Source organism: Ziziphus jujuba, chromosome 6 (genome assembly GCF_031755915.1).
Source record: "Ziziphus jujuba cultivar Dongzao chromosome 6, ASM3175591v1".
NCBI classification, from domain to species: domain Eukaryota; kingdom Viridiplantae; phylum Streptophyta; class Magnoliopsida; order Rosales; family Rhamnaceae; genus Ziziphus; species Ziziphus jujuba.
Genome location: NC_083384.1, coordinates 2777336 through 2802260, shown reverse-complemented (window position 1 = coordinate 2802260; position 24925 = coordinate 2777336). Strand labels below are relative to the sequence as shown.

At 36.7% G+C, this 24925-nt stretch overlaps 1 pseudogene; it reads left to right on the top strand.

The window, feature by feature from the left end:
- The first annotated feature begins 5749 nt into the window (after positions 1–5749).
- LOC132804157 (ATP synthase subunit beta, chloroplastic-like) lies at positions 5750–24613 on the top strand (annotated as a pseudogene).
- The last annotated feature ends 312 nt before the right edge of the window (positions 24614–24925 follow it).

Sequence of the window (24925 nt, the reverse complement as noted above, 5' to 3'; positions counted from 1 at the left end):
GGTTCCCGAGGTTCGGGGAGTGGTGAGCAAATGGACATGAGGGCTATAATGGAGCAAATACAGCGGATGAATGCTCAATTTGACCACATAAGTCGAAGGATGGATGGAATAGAAACATCTCATGGTGGACCAAATTTGAGGCAAGAGTTCCATGGAGGTCGAGGTTGAGATCAAGGAGGCCGTGGACGGCCAAGAGAGGAGTTTGAGGAGGAAAATATCAGAGATGATTTTGAAGAAGGAATGGATGAAGCACTTGCTGTCCAAGAGAGGCTAGGCCATGGGAGGCATAAGAGAGAGGATGTAGATGATGATCTCGGCAACATCAAGGTAAATATTCCACCATTCATGGGTAAAAGTGATCCAGAAGCATATTTGGAATGGGAGGAGATAATGGAGATGATCTTTGATTGCCACAACTATTCGGAGCCCAAGAAGGTAAAATTGGCAGCAATGGAGTTTGGTCATTATGCATTCCAATGGTGGACAAATGAGCAAAATACCCGAAGAAGAGTTGGTGATGACTTTATCACTACATGGCGACAAATGAAAGGAGCCATAAGGAAGCGATTTCTACCATCACACTATCATAGGTTGCTGCATCAAAGGCTTCAATCCCTATCTCAAGGAACTAGGTCCGTGGAGGATTATTACAAGGAGATGGAGATGCTCAGGATGAGGTTAAACATGAATGAGGCTAGGGAAGCAACCATGGCAAGGTTTCTTGGTGGTTTGAATCGTGAAATAGCCAATCAACTAGAATTGCAACAAAATGTGGAATTGGAGGAGATGTTGCATGTGGCTATTAAATTAGAGCATCAATTCAAGAGGAGGGGTGTAAGCTTATGGTTTGGAGGTGTTTCCAATAGTGGAAGGTCCAATTCAAATGGCTGGAGGAACAAGCCCATCTATGAAAGCAAGCCAAAGCCGAAAGTCGGAGAAGAAAGTTCAAATTGGCCAAGGAAGGAGACTAGAACTGAATATGTTCAAGCACCAAAGAATGAGGTAAAATTAGATCCTTAATCTTCTAGAACTCATGATATTGTGTGTTTTAAGTGCCAGGGATGAGGACACATCGCTAGCCAATGCCCGAATAGAAGAATCATGGTGTTAAAGGGAAATGGTGAGCTAGAATTGGAAAGTGAAGAAAGTGAGGATGAAGCCAAGCAAGAGAAGGAGGACTTGGAAGATGAACCCGACACCTTGCAAGCATCCAATGCCGAATTAAACTTGGTTTCTAGGTGAATACTTGCTGCATACAAAGATGAGGATGAAATTCAAAGAGAGAACATCTTCCACACCCGATGTGAAATTGAAGGTATGATTTGTAGTATGATTATTGATAGTGGAAGTTGTACAAATGTAATTAGCAATCTTGTAGTTGATAAATTAGGCTTAACCACTATTAAACATCCAGAACCTTATAGATTACAATGGCTTAATGATAGTGGTGATATAAAAGTGAATAAACAAGCCAACAAAGGAGGGAGGCCGAAACACTCAAGGAGAAGGCTAGTGTGGCACTAACAGCTTCACCATCCATCCAATAAGGTAAGTCCGAGCTTGCTGTCCAAGGTAAGCATTTTAAAACATAAATTGAGTGGAAAAACCATGAGAAGGCCGAAAGTGGGGTGAGAAGAATGGAGAAACCCAAGAGAAATGGTGAGAAAACCGAGAGGGAGGAAAAATGTGTAAAAAGAAAGGAAAAGAAAGGAAAGAAAGAAAAAGTAAAAATTTTTATTTGAGTTTTGGGGATGTTAATAAGGCTATCTTGGGTAAGAATCCATTGCTGGTTATAAATTATAAAGATGCTAATTTAAAAATGCTTTTGTTGTATAGAACTTTATCTGCATTATTAAAAGCTTTACTTAGTGGAAATTTGAGACTTTGGGAGATATTATTTGCTAATATTAAAAGGTGTGATGAATTTGTATTTCTAGTATTTGTTGTGATAGCGTTTGACCCAGTTGATTTGGTTTTGTTGCACTCAATAAAGGAGAGGTTCCCCGAACAAAAAAAAAAAGAAGTCCAAGCCTATGCCACATGTGGACAGATCTTTTCAAGTTTTAGAGCCGAATAACAAGAATGCCTACAAGCTTGATTTATCGGGTGAGTATAACATGAGTACTGCATTTAATGTTGCTGATTTGTTCCCTTTTGCTGTAGGTGATGATCTTGATTTGAGAACAAATCCTTTTCAAGAGGAGGGGAATGATGTGGTTCCGCCTGAGCCGGCTCAACTGATAACCCGCTGGGGTGCTGTTTCAACACGGATAAAGACCGGGCCAATAACAAGAGCTCAAATTAAGAGATTTAAGGACAACCTGGGAGCATTTATACAGGGGGTAATCAATTCTCAATAGAGCTTGTCCATACTAGAAGATAAAAAGCCTATTTTAAGCATCCAAGTGGTGGAAGCCGATACAGACCCGGGTAGCCATTTTGGTGCAAATATGGACACCGAGCAGCATGAAATGGTTCCAAATCTTTATGGATTCAATACATATGTCTAAGAGGATATGTGATGTGATTCCCCCCCGAGCCCGCTCAACCGATAACCCGCTGAGGTACTGACCCGACACGAATAAAGACCGGGCCAATCACAAGAACTCAAATTAAGAGATTTAAGGACAACCTGGGAGCATTTATACAGGGGATAATCAATTCTTAATAGAGCATGTCCATACTAGAAGATACAAAGCCTATTCTAAGCATTCAAGTGGCGGAAGCCGACACAAACCCGGGTAGCGATTTTGGTGCAAATATGGACACCGAGCAGCATGAAATGGTTCCAAATCTTTATGGATTCAATACATATGTCTAAGAGGATATGGAATCAAGTCAATCCACCTTCAAAGGCATTCAAAAAGGGGTTGTATGGACAGCTTCAAATTTGGCCTGTTTTAATTGTATTTTATGCTGGCTTTACTGTATTTTTCTAAGTTGGCTTTCTCTCTTTCCTCCAAGCAGGGGTAACGTGTGGGACTCCATAATAAGCTTATTTGGCATCCTAAAAAGCATATAGAAGCTGATTTGGAGCTCAAAGAGGTTGAAGATTGGTCAAAGTCAACTTAGTCAAAAAGCTAGTATTTTAGTTTCCTAATTTGTTTTTACTTTTTTGTTTTTGGAAATTAGTCTTTTATTTTGATTTTTATTTATTTATATGCTGGAAAAATAAGTTTAGGAAATTTATTATTTTAGTATTTCAATTGTAAATTAATTAATTCCTAATTCAAAATAAAGGAATTAATTAATCCAAATTAATTTAGGAAACTAGGAAAAATTAGGCACTTTCCTTTTCTCTACTTTCTTTTTCTCCACACTTTGAGTCCGGTTTTGAGTTAATTTTTTTTAGGGTTTTTGCTTCATAATCATGGCCTATTTAAAGGCTTATTTTCAATAAGAATGAAGCTTGAATTTTATACAGAAAATTAATTGTGAGATTGAATTCTCTTTGTTCTTTTGAACACCTAAAACACCATTAGTGAATGAGTGTTTTAGTTTGAATTATCAATAGGCCTTCCATCACCTATTGTGGCGTCTTCATTATATACCGAGGTTTCTAATCATAGGTTGGTTAGGGGTCAAGGTGACCATTAGAACTTGAACATAATTACATCCGGACTAATGTAATACGGGTTTAGGAGCAGGTCGTCCTAGGTTCGTATCATTTGGTATTAAAGCCAAATTTTGTTTAGGTTTGATCTATTTTTATTTGCTTTATTTGTTTTTGTTTTATTATGAAATTTTATCATGAGGTCAAGGTTGTATCCATCCCATACATGTTTTGCATCTTAAAAAATAAGAAAATAAAAAAATTCATTCCTAGTTGAATTAGGATTTCTTAGTTTTATCGCATTTTTGTTTCCTAATTTGTTGGTTGTTTTTCATCATTGTTCTTGTTAATTTTGGTTTTTGTTGATTTTTATTTGCTGTTTTAGTCTTAAATATTTGCATTCATATATTAAAAAAAAAAAAAAGAGAGAGAGAGAAGGGTTTGAGGCAACATACAAAAAGAAAAAAAAAAAAAAAAACTGCACTTTTGTTTTTGTTGGAGGCCACGGGTTTGTTGGATTTTTGGTGAGGAATTGCAATTTTTAGTGTTGATATTTGATACTGCAGTTGTTTTATGTCCTGTGAGTGAAAAAAAAAAAAGGGGGAAGAACAAGCCAAATAAAAAAAATATTCGGTTTGTTGGAGTTTGATTTATTTGCTGGAAATTTGTTGGAGATGCTGGTTTGTTGATTATTTATTCAATATTTTAGTTGCTGGAGAATTATTTTTGCTGCTGGATATTTGGAATTTTGGGTGGTTAAATTATTGGATTAAAATTAGATAAAGGAATTGATGCAAAACTTTAATTACAAGAACAACAACCAACATTATTCTATATTTTTGTTCGCTTTGATTCTTGTTTGAGTTTGAAATTATTTTTCTGAAATTTTATTCTTGAATCCTTAAACTCTTACCATCTAGCCCAGTTCTTAAAAATTCCAAATTTGTCTCATTAATTTGCTTTATTTTACCTAGAAAAGCCGAAACTAGGTTTTGTTGAATTCTTCGGTATTGCCTACTTTTAGCTACTGTTTTGTTGATAAGTTTAATTAAAACATACTTGTGATCTAATTGATGTTTTATGGGTGTTTTAATTAGAACTTTGAGATAATTCATTGAGAGGAAAAAGGCAAGAGAGTGTGAGCACAAAAGAGGGTTACAAACCGAAATTAGTGTGCAAAAACGAGTGTCAAGTTCTTGCATTGAGTGAAACACGTGAGGGAGTGAATCTAGTGAGAATTTATTTTATTTTTGTATTATTCATACTAACATGGCAGATTCAAGGGTGAGAAGAGGAGATCCACGTTTGAGAATTAATGAAGAGGAGTTCGTAGGATTTATAGGTGATTTCCAAGCTACGGGGAGTGTTGGGCAAACAAACATGAGGGCTATATTGGAGCAATTACAGCAGATGAATGCCCGATTTGACCATTTAAATCATAGATGGACAGGTTAGAAACATCCCAAGGAGTGCCCAATATAAGGTTAGATGCTCATGGAGGTCGAGGTCGAGGAGGCCGAGGGCGACCAAGAGAGGAATTCGCGGAAAGTAACTATGGAGATGACTTGGATGAAGGGTTTGATGAAATTTTTGAACCTCATGAAAGGCTAATCCATGGGAGACCAGCAAGGAATGAAGATGATGATCTTCGCAACATCAAGGTAAACATCCCACCATTCATGGGTAAAAGTGATCCAGAAGCATATTTGGAATGGGAGGAGAGAATGGAGATGATCTTTGATTGCCACAACTATTCGGAGGCCAAGAAGGTGAAATTGGCAGCAATGGAGTTTGGTCATTATGCACTCCAATGGTGGACAAATGAGAAAAATACCCGTAGAAAAGTTGGTGATGACTTGATCACTACATGGCGACAAATGAAAGGAGCCACGAGGAAGCAATTTGTACCATCACACTATCATAGGTTGCTGCATCAAAGGCTTCAATCTTTATCTCAAGGAAGTAAGTCCGTGGAGGATTATTACAAGGAGATGGAGATGCTTATGATGATTGATTTTAAATAATTTCTTTATATTAAATTAGAAATTAATTAATTTACAAGGGAAATAATAAAATAAAAACCTTACTAAAGTTATTTGTCCAGAAAATAAATAAATAAAAACCAACAAGTAATGGTAGTTTCCTAAAACAAAAAGTAAAAACAAATTAGGAAACTAAAAATCGTAATTTTCGACTATGTTGGTAATGACCCTTCTTTGATCCAATTGGGCTCCAAATCAGGTTCAATAGTCTTTTTGGAATGCCAAATAAGCTTATTGTGAAGTTCCTCACGTTGCCCTTGCTTGGAAGTATGAGAAAAGGCTAATACAGTAAAATACAGTAAAGCCAGCAAGCAATACAGTAAATTTGGCCAAATTGTTGATGCTGTCCGTACAAGCCCTTTTTGATTGCATTTGAGGCTGCTTTAACTTGATTCCATGACCTATTAGGCATATGTATGGACAAGCTCTGTTGAGATTGATTACCCCCTGTATACATACTCCTAGGTAGTCTTTAAATCTCTTAATTTGAGCTCTTGTAATTGGCCTAGTCTTCATCCGTGTCGAGTCAGCACCCCAGCGGGTTATCGGTGGAGCGGGTTCGGGCGGAATCACATCATAAGGGCCAAGATACTGTTGGTCAAAAAAATTTTGTGACTTGTGAAGTACAGCAATTATTATGAAATAATTGAGTTAGAGTCATAGCTATGAGTGCTACAGACAGTCTAACAAGAGGAATGGAAGTGGTTGACACCGGAGCTCCTCTAAGTGTTCTAGTTGGTGGAGCGATGCTAGGATGAATTTTCAACGTGCCTGGAGAGCCCATTGATAATTTAGGTCCTGTAGATACACACACAACATCTCTTACATATAGATCTATGCTTGCCTTTATACAGTTGGATACAAAATTATCGATTTTTTAAACAGGAATTCAAGTAGTAGATCTTTTAGCCCCTTATTGCCACGAAGGAAAAATAGGACTATTCGAGGGAGTGGGACTGGGCAAAACAGTACTCATTATGGAATTGATCAACAACATTGCCTAAGCTCATAAGGGCGTATCCATATTTGGTGGAGGAGGTGAACGTACTCGTGAAGGCAATGATCTTTACATAGAAATGAAAGAATCTGGAGTAATTAATGAAAAAAATATTTTAGAACCAAAAGTAGCTCTAGTCTACGATCAGATGAATGAACCACTAGGACCGCGTATGAGAGTTGGTTTAACTGCCCTAACTATGGCAGAATATTTTCGAAATGTTAATGAACAATACGTACTTCTATTTATTGACAATATCTTTCATTTTGTCCAAGTGGGATCCAAAGTATCAGCCTTGTTTGGTATAATGCCCTTCGCTGTGGGATATCAACCCACTCTTAGTACCGAAATGGGTTTTTTACAAGAACGAATTACTTCTACCAAAGAGGGGTCCATAACTTCTATTCAAGTAGTTTATGTACCCATGGATGATTTCACCGATCCCGCTTTTGCCATAACATTTGCACATTTAGATGCTACTACTGTACAACCAAGAGGATTGGCTACCAAAGGTATCTATCCAGCAGTAGATCCTACAGATTCAACGTCAACTATGCTCCAACCTCGGATCGTTAGCGAATAACATTACGAAACTGCACAAAGAGTTAAACAAACTTTACAACGTTACAAAGAACTTCAGGACATTATAGCTGATGTGATTCCGCCCGAGCCCGCTCAACCGATAACCCGCTGGGGTGCTAATCCATTACGGATGAAGGTGGGACCAATCACTAGAGCACAACCCAAGAAGTTCAAGGATAACCTTGCTGTGCTTATTCAAAGGATAAATCATAACAAAGAAGGAATGATCACGACCAAGGAACCAAGACCTGTTTTGCTGATACAAGCGCTGGAGACTGGTACGGACCCGGGTGACGGTTTTGGTACATTTTTTGAGTCCAGGAAGCATGAAATGGTTCCAGTGATTTATGGGTTCAATACATATGCCTAAGAGGTCATGGAATCAAGTTAAAGCAGCCTCAAATGCAATAAAAAAGGGCTTGTACGGACAGCATCAACAATTTGGCCGAATTTGCTGTATTGCTTGCTGGATTTACTATATTTTACTGTATTAGCCTTTTCTTATTTTTCCAAGCATGGGCAACGTGTGGGACTTCATATTCAGCTTATTTTTCATCCTACAAAGCATCTAGAAGCTGATTTAGAGCTCAAAGAGGTCAAAGATTGATCAAAGTCAACTTGATCAAAAGGCTAGCATTTTTAGTTTCCTAATTTGTTTTTACTTTTTGTTTTAGGAAACTACCATTACTTTTTGGCTTTTATTTATTTATTTTTAGGACAAATAACTTTAAGAAGGTTTTTATTTTATTCTTTCCATTGTAAATTAATTAATTCCTAATTTAATATAAAGGAATTAATTAATCAAACTTAGATTAGGAAAGGAAGTAGAGTTTCGGCCAACTAGGTTTCTTTGTGTGTGGTGGCTGGTTTTCTTTATGTTCTGGGGTTTTATTTCATGGCTTTGTAGCCTATTTAAAGGCTCAGTTGTCAATAAGAAAAAAACTTTGATTTGATTAAGAAAATACTTGTGAGATTAACTATCCCTTTGTTCATTGAGAACACCTAAAACACCATTAGGGAATTGGTTGTTTTAGCTTGACTTATCAATAGGTTTTCCATCCCCTATTGTGGCGTCTACATTATACCAAGGTTTCTAACCACAGGTTGGTTAGGGGTTGAGGTCAATTCTTTTAGAACTTGAACTTAATTAAGATCCGGGCTAATCTAATACGGGTTTAGGAGCAGATCGTCCTAGGTTCGTATCAGAGCTAAATTTTGTTCAGGTTTGATCTATCTTTATTTGCTTTATTTGTTTTTGTATTATTCTGCAATTTTAGCATTAGGTTAAGGTCGCATCCATCCCATACACGTTCTGCATCTTTAAAAAAAAAACAAATTAATTTATTAATTCCTAGTTGTATTAGGAATTCCTAGTTTTATCGTATTTTTGTTTCCTAGTTTGTTTGTTGTTTTTCATCATTGTTCTTGTTGATTTTGGTTTTTGTTGATTTTTTTTTTTTGCTGTTTTAGTCTCAAATATTTGCATTCATATATTAAAAAAAAAAAAAAAGAGTTTGCGGCAACATTTAAAAAAAAAAAAAAAAACTGCACATTTGTGTTTATTTGGAGATCACGGGTTTGGTGAATTTCTGGAGTTGGAATTGCAAATTTGGTAATTATTCTTGCTACTGCAGTTGTTTATGTTCTGTGAGTGAAAAAAGAAAAAAAAAAAAAAAAGGGGAAGAGGTAAAGCCGAATAAAATAATAATAATAATAATAATATTTCGGTTTGTTTGAGTTTGACCTATTAGCTGGAAATTTGTTGGAGCTGCTGGTTTTTTGATTATTTATTCAATATTTGAGTTGCTGGGGAACTATCTTTGCTGCTGGATAATTGCATTATGGGTGCTTAAATTATTTGGATTAAAATTAGTCAAAGGAATTGATACAAAACTTGAATTACAAGAACAACAACCAACAGTTTTCTATATTTTTGTTCTCTTTGATTCTTGTTTGTATTTGAATTTCTTTTTCTAGAATTTTATTCTTGAACTCATAATCTATTACCATCTGGTGCAGTTTTCAAAAATTCCAACGTTTTTCCATTATTTTGTGTTTTCTTGTCTAGAAAGCCGAAAAATTAGGATTTGTTGGATTCTTTCGGTATTGCCTACTTTTTGCTATTGTTTTGCTGATAAGTTTAATTAAAACATACTAGTGATCTAACTGCTGTTTTGTGGGTGTTTTAATTAGAACTTTGAGATAACTCATTGAGTGGAAAAAGGCAAGAGTGTGGAGCTTAAAAGAGGGTAAAAAGCCGAAACAAGTGTGCAAACACGAGTGTCGAGTTCTCATTTGAGTGAAACACGTATGGGAGTGAAATTGTAAGGTCCTATTTTATTTCTATTGCATTATTATACTAACATGACAGAATCAAGAATGAGGAGAGGAGATCCACCCTTGAGGATCAATGAGGAGGAGTCCGTAGCATTCCATGGCGATGCCCGAGCTACCGGAAATGGAGACCAAGTGGACATGAGAGCTGTTTTGGAGTCAATACAGCAGGTTAGTGCTCAAGTTGAGCATGTGAATCAAAGGATGGGAAGGCTAGAAGTTTCCCAAGGAATTCCGAACACAAGAAATAGGCAAGAATTCCATGGAGGACGAGGAGGTCGCGAGAGACCGAGAGAGAAATTTGATGAGGAGCCATTCAGTGGAGACTTTGAGGAAGGTATGGATGAAACTTTTTCTATCCAAGATAGAGCTGGCCATGGAAGATATAGGAGGGAAGAAACAGATGACAATCTTAGCAATATGAAGATCAACATCCCACCATTCATGGGAAAAAGTGACCCCGAAGAATATTTGGAGTGGGAAGAAAAGATAGAGATGATATTTGACCGCCATAATTATTCAGAGGCTAAGAAGGTGAAATTGGCAGTAATGGAGTTTGGCCATTATGCATTCCAATGGTGGACCAATGAGCAAAACACCTGAAGGAGAGTTGGTGATGACTTGATTACTACATGGCGACAAATGAAAGGAGCCATGCAGAAGCGATTCGTACCATCACACTATCATAGGTTGCTGCATCAAAGACTTCAATCTTTATCTCAAGGACATGGATCTGTGGAGGTTTATTACAAGGAGATGGCGATGCTTATGATGAGATTGAACTTGAATCAAGATATGGAAGCAACCACGGCAAGGTTTCTTGGTGGTTTAAATCGTGAAATAGCCAATCAACTAGAATTATAACAATATGTAGAATTGGAGGAGATGTTGCATGTGGCTATTAAATTAGAGCATCAATTCAAGAGAAGGGGTGTAAGATCATGGTTTGGAGGTGTTTCCAATAGTGGAAGGTCCAATTCAAGTGGCTGGAGGAACAATCCCATCTATGAAAGCAAGCTAAATCCGAAAGTCAAAGAAGAAAGTTCAAACTAGCCAAGGAAGGAGACTAGAACCAAATCTGTCCAAGCACCAAAGAATGAGGTAAAATTAGATCCTAAACCTTGTAGAACTCATGATGTTGTGTGTTTTAAGTGCGAAGGAGGAGGATACATTGCTAGCCAATGCCCGAATAGAAGAATCATGGTGTTAAGGGGCAATGACGAGCTAGAATCGGAAAGTGAAGAAAGTGAGGATGAAGCCAAGCAAGAGGAGGAGGACTTGGAGGATGAACCCGGAACCTTGCAAGCATCCAATGCTGAATTAAACTTGCTTTCTAGGAGAGTACTTGCTGAATAGAAAGATGAGGATGAAATTCAAAGAGAGAACATCTTCCACACCAGATGTGAAATTGAAGGTAAGATTTGTAGTATGATTACTGATAGTGGAATTTGTACAAATGTAATTAGTAACATTGTAGTTGATAACTTAGCCTTAATAACTATTAAACATCCAGAACCTTATAGATTACAATGGCTTAATGATAGTGGTGAAATAAAAGTGAATAAACAAGCCAAAGTAAAATTTAATATAAGTAGATATGATGATGTAGTTTTATGTGATATTGTACCCATGATTGCTGGACATATACTATTAGGTAGACCATGGCAATTTGATAAAGATGCTACTCATTTTGGTCGAGAAAATAGTATTGTTTTCAGGTTTAAAGGGAAGAAGGTCAAGCTGGAACCATTATCTCCTAAAGAGGTTTACAAAGACCAATTACAAATGCAACAAAGGAGAGAAGCCGAAAAGCTCAATGAAAAAGCAAGTATGGCACCAATGGCTTCACCATCCTTTCAAGAAGGTAAGAATGAGGTTGCTGATCAAGGTAAGGTTTCTAAGACTCATATTGAGTGGAAAGATCAAGGAAAAACCGAAAGAGAGGGGAAAGAAAGTGGAAAACCCGAGAGCTTGGAGAAGAGAGGGAAATCCGAAGGTTTGCGGCAATCCAAGTGAGAAAAAGAAAAAGAAAGAAAAGAAAGGTCAAGTAGCAACTTTTATTTGAGTTTTGGGGATATTAATAAGGTTATTGAGTGTAAGAAACCTTTGTTGGACATGATTTATAAAGAAAATTATTTTAATGATCAAATTAAGTTTGAAGAACTTGAATTGCCAAGTTCAATGATTTCTCTTTTGAAGGAATTTGGAGATATCTTCCCAAATGAAATTCCAAGTGGACTACCATCCAATAAAGAGGGAAAAGGTGAGGTTGCTGTCCAAGGTAAGTCTTCTAATACTCAGGTTGTGTGGAAAAATTATATTAAACCCAAAAGTGAGAAATTTGGTGCAAAAACCGAGAGTGATGTAAAACCCATTGAATCAGTGAGTGTGAAAGAAAAAGAAAGGAATAATATAAATTTTTATCTTAGCTTTGGTGATGTTAATAAAGTAATTATGAATAAGAAATCATTGCTGACCATGAATTTTAAAGATATTTATTTAAAGATGTCTTTATTGCATAGAACTTTATCTGCATTGTTGAGAGATTTACTTAGTGGCAATTTGAAAATTTGGGAAATCTTGTTTGCTAACTTTAAAAAGTGTAATTTTTACCATAATGAGCATGTATTTCTAGATTTTGTTGTAATAGTGTTTGACCCAGGAGAATTGGTTTTGTTGCACTTACGAAAGGAAAGGTTTTCTAAACAAAGAAAGTCAAAGCTCATGCCGCCTATGGATGGACTTTTTCAAGTTTTGAAGCGGATTCACGAGAATACCTACAAACTTAATTTAATAGGTGAGTATAGTGTTAGTGCTGCATTTATTATTGCTGATTTAACTCCTTTTGCTGCAGGTGATGATCTTGATTTGAGGACAAATCCTTTTCAAGAGGAGGGGAATGATGTGATTCCGCCCGAGCCCGCTCAACCGATAACCCGCTGGGGTGCTAATCCGTTACGGATGAAGATGGGACCAATCACTGGAGCACAAGCCAAGAAGTTCAAGGATAACCTTGATGTGCTTATTAAAAGGACAAATCATAATCAAGAAGGAATGATCATGACCAGGGAACCAAGACTTGTTTTGCTGATACAAGTGCTCGAGACTGGTACGGACCCGGGTGACGGTTTTGGTACATTTTTGGAGTCCGGGAAGCATGAAATGGTTCCAATGCTTTATGGGTTCAATACATATGCCTAATAGGTCATGGAATCAAGTTAAATCAGCCTCAAATACAATCAAAAAGGGGTTGTATGGACAGCATCAACAATTTGGCCGAATTTGCTGTATTGCTTGCTGGCTTTCCTGTATTTTACTGTATTAGCCTTTTCTTATTTTTCCAAGCATGGGCAACGTGTGGGACTTCATATTCAACTTATTTGGCATCCTAGAAAGCATCTAGAAGCTGATTTGGAGCTCAAAGAGGTGAAAGATTGATCAAAGACAACTTGATCAAAAGGCTAGCATTTTTAGGTCCTATTTTATTTTTATTGCATTATTATACTAACATGACAGAATCAAGAATGAGGAGAGGAGATCCACCTTTGAGGATCAATGAGGAGGAGTCCGTAGCATTCCATGGCGATGCCCGAGCCACCGGGAGTGGAGACCAGGTGGACATGAGAGCTATTTTGGAATCAATACAGCGGGTTAGTGCTCAAGTTGAGCATGTGAATCAAAGTGTGGGAAGACTAGAAGCCTCGCAAGGAATCCCGAATACAAGAAATAGGCAAGAATTCCATGGAGGGCGAGGCCGAGGACGAGGAGGTCGCGAGAGACCGAGAGAGGAATTTGATGAGGAGCCATTCGATGGAGACTTTGTGGAAGGTATGGACGAAACTTTTGCTGTCCAAAATGGAGCTGGCCATGGAAGATATAGGAGGGAAGAAAAAGATGACAATCTTAGCAATATCAAGATCAACATCCCACCATTCATGGGAAAAAGTGACCCCGAAGCATATTTGGAGTGGGAAGAAAAGATGGAGATGATATTTGACCGCCATAATTATTCGGAGGCCAAGAAGGTGAAATTGGCAGCAATGGAGTTTGGACATTATGCACTCCAATGGTGCACCAATGAGCAAAACACCCGAAGGAGAGTTGGTGATGACTTGATTACTACATGGCGACAAATGAAAGGAGCCATGAGGAAGCGATTCGTACCATCACACTATCATAGGTTGCTGCATCAAAGACTTCAATCTTTATCTCAAGGAACTAGGTCCGTGGAGGATTGTTACAAAGAGATGGAGATGCTCATGATGAGGTTAAATATGAATGAGGATAGAGAAGCAACCATGGCAAGATTTCTTGGTGGTTTGAATTGTGAGATAGCCAACCAACTAGATTTGCAACAATACTTGGAGTTGGAGGAGATGTTGCATGTTGCCATTAAGCTTGAGCACCAATTCAAGACGAGGGGTGTAAGATCATGGTTTGGAGGTGTTTCCAACAATGGAAGGTCCAATTCAAATGGCTGGAGCAACAATCCCATCTATGAAAGCAAGCTAAAGCCGAAAGTCAAAGAAGAAAGTTCAAACTGGCCAAGGAAGGAAATTAGAACCAAATCTGTCCAAGCACCAAAGAATGAGGTAAAATTAGATCCTAAACCTTCTAGAACTCATGATGTTGTGTGTTTTAAGTGCCAGGGAGGAGGACACATTGATAGCCAATGCCCGAATAGAAGAATCATGGTGTTAAAGGGCAATGACGAGCTAGAATCGGAAAGTGAAGAAAGTGAGGATGAAGCCAAGCAAGAGGAGGAGGACTTGGAGGGTGAACCCGAAACCTTGCAAGCATCCAATGCTGAATTAAACTTGCTTTCTAGGAGAGTACTTGCTGCATACAAAGACGAGGATGAAATTCAAAGAAAGAACATCTTCCACACCCGATGTGAAATTCAAGGAAAGATTTGTAGTATGATTATTGATAGTGGAAGTTGTACAAATATAATTAGTAACATTGTAGTTGATAAATTAGGCTTAATAACTATTAAACATCCAGAACCTTATAGATTACAATGGCTTAATGATGGTGGTGAAATAAAAGTGAATAAACAAGCCAAAGTAAAATTTAATATACGTAGATATGAGGATGAAGTTTTATGTGATATTGTACCCATGATTGCTGGACATATACTATTAGGTAGGCCATGGCAATTTGATAAAGATGCTACTCATTTTGGTCGAGAAAATAGTATTGTTTTCAGGTTTAAAGGGAAGAAGGTCAAGCTAGAACCATTATCTCCTACACAGGTTTACAAAGACCAATTACAAATGCAACAAAGGAAAGAAGCCGAAAAGCTTAAGGAAAAACCAAGTATGGCACCAACGGCTTCACCATCCTTTCAAGAAGATAAGAATGAGGTTGTTGATCAAGGTAAGGTTTCTAAGACTCATATTGAGTGGAAAGATCAAGGAAAAATCAAAAGAGAGGGGAAAGAGAGTGGCAAACCCGAGAGCTTGGAGAAGGAAGGGAAATCCAAAGGTTTGCACCAATCCAAGGGGGAAAAAGAAAAAGAAAGAAAAGAAAGATCAAGTAGCAACTTTTATTTGAGTTTAGGGGATATTAATAAGGTTATTGAGTGTAAGAAACCTTTGCTGGTCATGATTTATAAAGAAAATTATTTTAATGATCAAACTAACTTTGAAGAACTTGAATTGCCAAGTTCAATGATTTCTCTTTTGAAGGAATTTGGAGATGTCTTCCCAAATGAAATTCCAAGTGGACTACCATTCAATCAAGAGGGAAAAGGTAAGCTTGCTATCCAAGGTAAGTCTTCTAATACTCAGGTTGTGTGGAAAGATTTTAATAAAACCAAGAGTGAAAAATTTGGTGCAAAAGCCAAGAGTGAGGAAGGTGAGATGGCATTGAGTGATAAAGGAAAAGGAAGACAAGAAAGGAAGAATATAAATTTTTATCTTAGCTTTGGTGATGTTAATAAAGTAATTATGAATAAGAAATCATTGCTGACCATGAATTTTAAAGATACTTATTTAAAGATGTCTTTATTGCATAGAACTTTATCTACATTGTTGAGAGCTTTACTTAGTGGCAATTTGAAAATTTGGGAAATACTGTTTGCTAACTTTAAAAAGTGTAATTTTTACCATAATGAGCATGTATTTATAGATTTTGTTGTAATAGTGTTTGATCCAGGGGAATTGGTTTGGTTGCAATTACGAAAGGAAAGGTTTCCTAAACAAGGAAAGTCAAAGCTCATGCCGCCTATGGATGGACTTTTTCAAGTTTTGGAGCCGAATAACAGGAATGCCTACAAGCTTGATTTACCGGGTGAGTATAACATGAGTGCTGCATTTAATGTTGCTGATTTAACTCCTTTTTCTGCAGGTGATGATCTTGATTTGAGGACAAATCCTTTTCAAGAGGAGGGGAATGATGTGATTACGCCCGAGCCCACTCCACCGATAACCCGCTGGGGTGCTGACTCGACACGGATGAAGACTAGGCCAATCACAAGAGCTCAAATTAAGAGATTTAAGGGCAAACTGGGAGTATTTATATAGAGGGTAATCAATCTCAACAGAGCTTGTCCATACTTGAAGATACAAAGCCTATTCGAAGCATCCAAATCGTGGAAGTCGATACGGACCCAGGTGACGGTTTTGGTACATTTTTGGAGTCCGGGAAGCATGAAATGGTTCCAATGCTTTATGGGTTCAATACATATGCCTAAGAGGTCATGGAATCAAGTTAAAGCAGCCTCAAATGCAATCAAAAAGGGCTTGTACGGACATCATCAACAATTTGGCCGAATTTACTGTATTGCTTGCTGGCTTTACTGTATTTTACTGTATTAGCCTTTTCTTATTTTTCCAAGCATGAGCAACGTGTGGGACTTCATATTCATCTTATATGGCATCCTAAAAAGAATCTAGAAGCTGATTTGAAGCTCAAAGAGGTCAAAGATTGATCAAAGTCAACTTGATAAAAAAGGCTAGCATTTTTAGTTTCCTAATTTGTTTTTACTTTTTGTTTTAGGAAACTACCATTACTTTTTGGCTTTTATTTATTTATTTTCTGGAAAAATAACTTTAGGAATGTTTTTATTTTATTCTTTCCATTGTAAATTAATTAATTTCTAATTTAATATAAAGGAATTAATTAATCAAACTTAGATTAGGAAAGGAAGTATAGTTTCAGCCAACTAGGTTTCTTTATTTGTGGTGGCTGGTTTTTCTTTATTTTTAGGGTTTTATTTCGTGGATTTGTAGCCTATTTAAAGGCTTATTTTTCAATGAGAATACAACTTTGATTTGATTATGAAAATACTTGTGAGATTAATTATCTCTTTGTTATTTGAGAACACCTAAAACACCATTAGAGAATTGGTTGTTTTAGCTTCACTTATCAATAGGTTTTCCATCCCCAATTGTGGCGTCTACATTAGACCAAGGTTTCTAACCACAGGTTGGTTAGGGGTTGAGGTCCATTCCATTAGAACTTGAACTTAATTAAGATCCGGGCTAATATAATATGGGTTTAAGAGCAGGTCGTCCTAGGTTCGTAGCAGCTTCACAATCCTTTCAATAAGGTAAGAATGAGGTTGCTGATCAAGGTAAGGTTTCTAAGACTCATATTGAGTGGAAAGATCAAGGAAAAACCGAAAGAGAGGGGAAAGAAAGTGGCAAACCCGAGAGCTTGGAGAAGGAAGGGAAATCCGAAGGTTTGCGCCAATCCGAGAGAGAAAAAGAAAAAGAAAGAAAAGAAAGGTCAAGTAGCAACTTTTATTTGAGTTTAGGGGATATTAATAAGGTTATTGAGTGTAAAAAACCTTTGTTGGTAATGATTTATAAAGAAACTTATTTTAATGATCAAACTAACTTTGAAGAACTTGAATTGCCAAGTTCAATGATTTCTCTTTTGAAGGAATTTGGAGATATCTTCCCAAATGAATTCCAAGTGGACTACCATCCAATAAAGAGGGAAAAGGTGAGCTTGCTGTCCAAGGTAAGTCTTCTAATACTCATGCTGTGTGGAAAAATTATATTAAACCCGAAAGTGAGAAATTTGGTGCGAAAATCGAGAGTGATGTAAAACCCATTGAATCAGTGAGTGTGAAAGAAAAAGAAAGGAAAAATATAAATTTTTATCTTAGCTTTGGTGATGTTAATAAAGTAATTATGAATAAGAAATCATTGCTGACGATGAATTTTAAAGATATTTATTTAAAGATGTCTTTATTGCATAGAACTTTATCTGCATTGTTGAGAGATTTACTTAGTGGCAAATTGAAAATTTGGGAAATATTGTTTGCTAACTTTAAAAAGTGTAATTTTTACCATAATGAGCATGTATTTCTAGATTTTGTTGTAATAGTGTTTGACCCAGGAGATTTGGTTTGGTTGCACTTAGGAAAGGAAAGGTTTTCTAAACAAAGAAAGTCAAAGCTCATGCCGCCTATGGATGGACTTTTTCAAGTTTTGAAGTGGATTCACGAGAATACCTACAAACTTAATTTAATAGGTGAGTATAGTGTTAGTGCTGCATTTATTATTTGCTGACTTAACTCCTTTTGCTGCAGGTGATGATCTTGATTTGAGGACAAATCCTTTTCAAGAGGAGGGGAATGATGTGATTCCACACGAGCCCGCTCAACCGATAACCCGCTGGGGTGCTAATCCGTTACGGATGAAGGCGGGACCAATCACTAGAGCACAAGCCAAGAAGTTCAAGGATAACCTTGCTGTGCTTATTAAAAGGATAAATCATAATCAAGAAGGAATGATCATGACCAAGGAACCAACACCTGTTTTGCTGATACAAGCGCTGGAGACTGGTACGGACCCGGGTGACGGTTTTGGTACATTTTTGGAGTCCGGGAAGCATGAAATGGTTCCAATGCTTTATGGGTTCAATACATATGCCTAATAGGTCATGGAATCAAGTTAAATCAGCCTCAAATGCAATCAAAAATGGCTTGTACGGACAGCATCAACAATTTGGCCGAATTTGCTGTATTGCTTGCTGGCTTTACTGTATTTTACTGTATTAGCCTTTTCTTATTTTTCCAAGCATGGGCAACGTGTGGGACTTCATATTAAGCTTATTTGGCATCCTAAAAAGAATCTAGAAGCTGATTTGAAGCTCAAAGAGGTCAAAGATTGATCAAAGTCAACTTGATAAAAAAGGCTACCATTTTTAGTTTCCTAATTTGTTTTTACCTTTTGTTTTAGCAAACTACCATTACTTTTTGGCTTTTATTTATTTATTTTCTGGAAAAATAACTTTAGGAATGTTTTTATTTTATTCTTTCCATTGTAAATTAATTAATTCCTAATTTAATATAAAGGAATTAATTAATCAAACTTAGATTAGGAAAGGAAGTATAGTTTCAGCCAACTAGGTTTCTTTATTTATGGTGGCTGGTTTTTCTTTATTTTTAGGATTTTATTTCGTGGCTTTGTAGCCTATTTAAAGGCTTATTTTTCAATGAGAATACAACTTTGATTTGATTAAGAAAATACTTGTGAGATTAATTATCTCTTTGTTCTTTGAGAACACCTAAAACACCATTAGAGAATTGGTTGTTTTAGCTTCACTTATCAATAGGTTTTCCATCCCCTATTGTGGCGTCTACATTATACCAAGGTTTCTAACCACAGGTTGGTTAGGGGTTGAGGTCCATTCCATTAGAACTTGAACTTAATTAAGATCCGGGCTAATATAATACGGGTTTAGGAGCAGGTCGTCCTAGGTTCGTATCATTTGGTATCAGAGCTAAGTTCTGTTCAGGTTTGATCTATCTTTATTTGCTTTATTTGTTTTTTTTGTGTTATTCTGCAATGTTTACATTAGGTTAAGGTTGCATCCATCCTATACACGTTCAGCATCTTAAAAAAAAAAAAAAAATTCATTCCTAGTTGATTTAGGATTTCCTAGTTTTATCGTATTTTTGTTTCCTAGTTTGTTGGTTGTCTTTTATCATTGTTCTTGTTAATTTGGCTTTTGTTGATTTTCTTTTGCTGTTTTAGTCTTAAATATTTGCATTCATATATTAAAAAAAAAAAGAAAACAAGGAAAAAAAATAAATAAAAAAAAAGAAGTTTGCAGCAACAATTAAAAAAAAAAAAAAAAAAAAACTGCACATTTTGTTTATTTGGAGGTCACGGGTTTGGTGTTTGTTTTGGATTTGGAATTGCAATTTTGGTACTTACTCTTGCTACGGCAGTTGTTTATGTCCTGTGAGTGAAAAAAAAAAAAAAAAAGTAGAGGCAAAGCCGGATAAAAAAAAAAAAAGGAAAAAAAATATTTTTCGGCTTGTTGGAGTTTGATTTGTTTGCTGGGAATTTGTTGGAGCTGCTGGGTTTTTGTTTATTTATTCAATATTTGAATTGATGGGAAATTATTTTTGCTGCTGGATATTTGGATTTTGGGTGCTTAAATTATTTGGATTAAAATCAGTTAAAGGATTTGATACAAAACCTGAATTATAAAGAACAACAACCAACAACTATTCTATATTTTTGTTCAATTTGATTCTTGTTCGTATTTGAATTTCTTTTCCTGGAATTTTATTCTTGAACTCATAATCTCCTACCATCTGGTGCAGTTTTCAAAAATTCCAACGTTTTTCCATTATTTTCTGTTTTCTTGTCTAGAAAGCCGAAAAAATTAGGATTTGTTGGACTCTTTCGGTATTGCCTATTTTTTGCTACTGTTTTGTTGATAAGTTTAATTAAAACATACTAGTGATCTAATTGCTGTTTTTTGGGTGTTTTAATTAGAACTTTGAGATAATTCATTGAGTGGAAAAAGACAAGAGTGTGTGAGCTTAAAAGAGGGTAAAAGCCGAAACTAGTGTGCAAACACGAGTGACGAGTCCTCATTTGAGTGAAACACATAAGGGAGTGAAATTGTAAGGTCCTATTTTATTTTTATTGCATTATTATACTAACATGACAGAATCAAGAATGAGGAGAGGAGATCCACCTTTGAGGATCAATGAGGAGGAGTCCGTAGCATTCCATGGCGATGCCCGAGCCACCGGGAGTGGAGACCAGGTGGACATGAGAGCTATTTTGGAATCAATACAGCGGGTTAGTGCTCAAGTTGAGCATGTGAATCAAAGTGTGGGAAGACTAGAAGCCTCGCAAGGAATCCCGAATACAAGAAATAGGCAAGAATTCCATGGAGGGCGAGGCCGAGGACGAGGAGGTCGCGAGAGACCGAGAGAGGAATTTGATGAGGAGCCATTCGATGGAGACTTTGTGGAAGGTATGGACGAAACTTTTGCTGTCCAAAATAGAGCTGGCCATGGAAGATATAGGAGGGAAGAAAAAGATGACAATCTTAGCAATATCAAGATCAACATCCCACCATTCATGGGAAAAAGTGACCCCGAAGCATATTTGGAGTGGGAAGAAAAGATGGAGATGATATTTGACCGCCATAATTATTCGGAGGCTAAGAAGGTGAAATTGGCAGCAATGGAGTTTGGACATTATGCACTCCAATGGTGCACCAATGAGCAAAACACCCGAAGGAGAGTTGGTGATGACTTGATTACTACATGGCGACAAATGAAAGGAGCCATGAGGAAGCGATTCGTACCATCACACTATCATAGGTTGCTGCATCAAAGACTTCAATCTTTATCTCAAGGAACTAGGTCCGTGGAGGATTGTTACAAAGAGATGGAGATGCTCATGATGAGGTTAAACATGAATGAGGATAGAGAAGCAACCATGGCAAGATTTCTTGGTGGTTTGAATCGTGAGATAGCCAACCAACTAGATTTGCAACAATACTTGGAGTTGGAGGAGATGTTGCATGTTTCCATTAAGCTTGAGCACCAATTCAAGACGAGGGGTGTAAGATCATGGTTTGGAGGTGTTTCCAACAATGGAAGGTCCAATTCAAATGGCTGGAGCAACAATCCCATCTATGAAAGCAAGCTAAAGCCGAAAGTCAAAGAAGAAAGTTCAAACTGGCCAAGGAAGGAAACTAGAACCAAATCTGTCCAAGCACCAAAGAATGAGGTAAAATTAGATCCTAAACCTTCTAGAACTCATGATGTTGTGTGTTTTAAGTGCCAGGGAGGAGGACACATCGATAGCCAATGCCCAAATAGAAGAATCATGGTGTTAAAGGGCAATGACGAGCTAGAATCGGAAAGTGAAGAAAGTGAGGATGAAGCCAAGCAAGAGGAGGAGGACTTGGAGGGTGAACCCGAAACCTTGCAAGCATCCAATGCTGAATTAAACTTGCTTTCTAGGAGAGTACTTGCTGCATACAAAGACGAGGATGAAATTCAAAGAAAGAACATCTTCCACACCCGATGTGAAATTCAAGGAAAGATTTGTAGTATGATTATTGATAGTGGAAGTTGTACAAATATAATTGGTAACATTGTAGTTGATAAATTAGGCTTAATAACTATTAAACATCCAGAACCTTATAGATTACAATGGCTTAATGATGGTGGTGAAATAAAAGTGAATAAACAAGCCAAAGTAAAATTTAATATACGTAGATATGAGGATGTAGTTTTATGTGATATTGTACCCATGATTGCTGGACATATACTATTAGGTAGGCCATGGCAATTTGATAAAGATGCTACTCATTTTGGTCGAGAAAATAGTATTGTTTTCAGGTTTAAAGGGAAGAAGGTCAAGCTAGAACCATTATCTCCTACACAGGTTTACAAAGACCAATTACAAATGCAACAAAGGAAAGAAGCCGAAAAGCTTAAGGAAAAACCAAGTATGGCACCAACGGCTTCACCATCATTTCAAGAAGATAAGAATGAGGTTGTTGATCAAGGTAAGGTTTCTAAGACTCATATTGAGTGGAAAGATCAAGGAAAAATCAAAAGAGAGGGGAAAGAGAGTGGCAAACCCGAGAGCTTGGAGAAGGAAGGGAAATCCAAAGGTTTGCACCAATCCAAGGGGGAAAAAGAAAAAGAAAGAAAAGAAAGATCAAGTAGCAACTTTTATTTGAGTTTAGGGGATATTAATAAGGTTATTGAGTGTAAAAAACCTTTTTTGGTCATGATTTATAAAGAAACTTATTTTAATGATCAAACTAACTTTGAAGAACTTGAATTGCCAAGTTCAATGATTTCTCTTTTGAAGGAATTTGGAGATATCTTCCCAAATGAAATTCCAAGTGGACTACCATCCAATAAAAAGGGAAAAGGTGAGCTTGCTGTCCAAGGTAAGTCTTCTAATACTCAGGCTGTGTGGAAAAATTATATTAAACCCGAAAGTGAGAAATTTGGTGCAAAAACCGAGAGTGATGTAAAACCCATTGAATCAGTGAGTGTGAAAGAAAAAGAAAGGAAAAATATAAATTTTTATCTTAGCTTTGGTGATGTTAATAAAGTAATTATGAATAAGAAATCATTGCTGACCATGAATTTTAAAGATATTTATTTAAAGATGTCTTTATTGCATAGAACTTTATCTGCATTGTTGAGAGATTTACTTAGTGGCAATTTGAAAATTTGGGAAATATTGTTTGCTAACTTTAAAAAGTGTAATTTTTACCATAATGAGCATGTATTTCTAGATTTTTTTGTAATAGTGTTTGACCCAGGAGAATTGGTTTGGTTGCACTTACGAAAGGAAAGGTTTTCTAAACAAAGAAAGTCAAAGCTCGTGCCGCCTATGGATGGACTTTTTCAAGTTTTGAAGCGGATTCACGAGAATACCTACAAACTTAATTTAATAGGTGAGTATAGTGTTAGTGCTGCATTTATTATTGCTGACTTAACTCCTTTTGCTGCAGGTGATGATCTTGATTTGAGGACAAATCCTTTTCAAGAGGAGGGGAATGATGTGATTCCACCCGAGCCCGCTCAACCGATAACCCGCTGGGGTGCTAATCCGTTACGGATGAAGGCGGGACCAATCACTAGAGCACAAGCCAAGAAGTTCAAGGATAACCTTGCTGTGCTTATTAAAAGGATAAATCATAATCAAGAAGGAATGATCATGACCAAGGAACCAACACCTGTTTTGCTGATACAAGCGCTGGAGACTGGTACGGACCCGGGTAACGGTTTTGGTACATTTTTGGAGTCCGGGAAGCATGAAATGGTTCCAATGATTTATGGGTTCAATACATATGCCTAATAGGTCATGGAATCAAGTTAAATCAGCCTCAAATGCAATCAAAAATGGCTTGTACGGACAGCATCAACAATTTGGCCGAATTTACTGTATTGCTTGCTGGCTTTACTGTATTTTACTGTATTAGCCTTTTCTTATTTTTCCAAGCATGGGCAACGTGTGGGACTTCATATTCAGCTTATTTAGCATCCTATAAAGCATCTAGAAGATGATTTAGAGCTCAAAGAGGTGAAAGATGGATCAAAGTCAACTCGATCAAAAGGCTAGCATTTTTAGTTTCCTAATTTGTTTTTACTTTTTGTTTTAGGAAACTACCATTACTTTTTGGCTTTTATTTATTTATTTTCTGGACAAATAACTTTAGGAAGGTTTTTATTTTATTCTTTCCATTGTAAATTAATTAATTCCTAATTTAATATAAAGGAATTAATTAATCAAACTTAGATTAGGAAAGGAAGTAGAGTTTCGGCCAACTAGGTTTCTTTATGTGTGGTGGCTGGTTTTCTTTATGTTCTAGCGTTTCATTTTGTGGCTTTGTAGCCTATTTAAAGGCTTAGTTGTTAATAAGAAAAAAACTTTGATTTGATTAAGAAAATACTTGTGAGATTAACTATCTCTTTGTTCTTTGAGAACACCTAAAACACCATTAGAGAATTGGTTGTTTTAGCTTGACTTATCAATAGGTTTTCCATCCCCTATTATGGCATCTATATTATACCAAGGTTTCTAACCACAGGTTGGTTAGGGGTTTAGGTCAATTCCATTAGAACTTGAACTTAATTAAGATCTGTGCTAATATAATACGGGTTTAGGAGTAGGTTGTCCTAGGTTCGTATCAATAGCTATCCTTGGGTTGGATGAATTATCCAAAGAAGATCGCTTAACCATAGTAAGAGCATGAAAAATTAAGCGTTTCCTATCACAACCCTTCGTCGTAGCAGAAGTATTTACCGATTCACAAGGGAAATATGTTGGTTTAGCAGAAACAATTAGAGGATTTAAATAAATGTTATAGGCAATAGAAATAAAATGGAATTAGAATTATAGTTTATAATGGCTATGGATAATCTTGAAACGAGACATATACCACAGCACTAAGCAATTATAGATGACTTGACAATTAATTCCAATTCAAATCAATTAATCCGGTATATTTTCCACATTATCAATAGGAGTACATTTATGTTTTTGCTTTACGAATATGGTATTTTATGGGCATTTATAATAATATCAAGTGTTATTCCTATTTTGGCATTTTTGATTTCCAGAGTTTTAGGCCCCAGCAAAGGACCCGAAAAACTTTTGAGTTATGAATCAG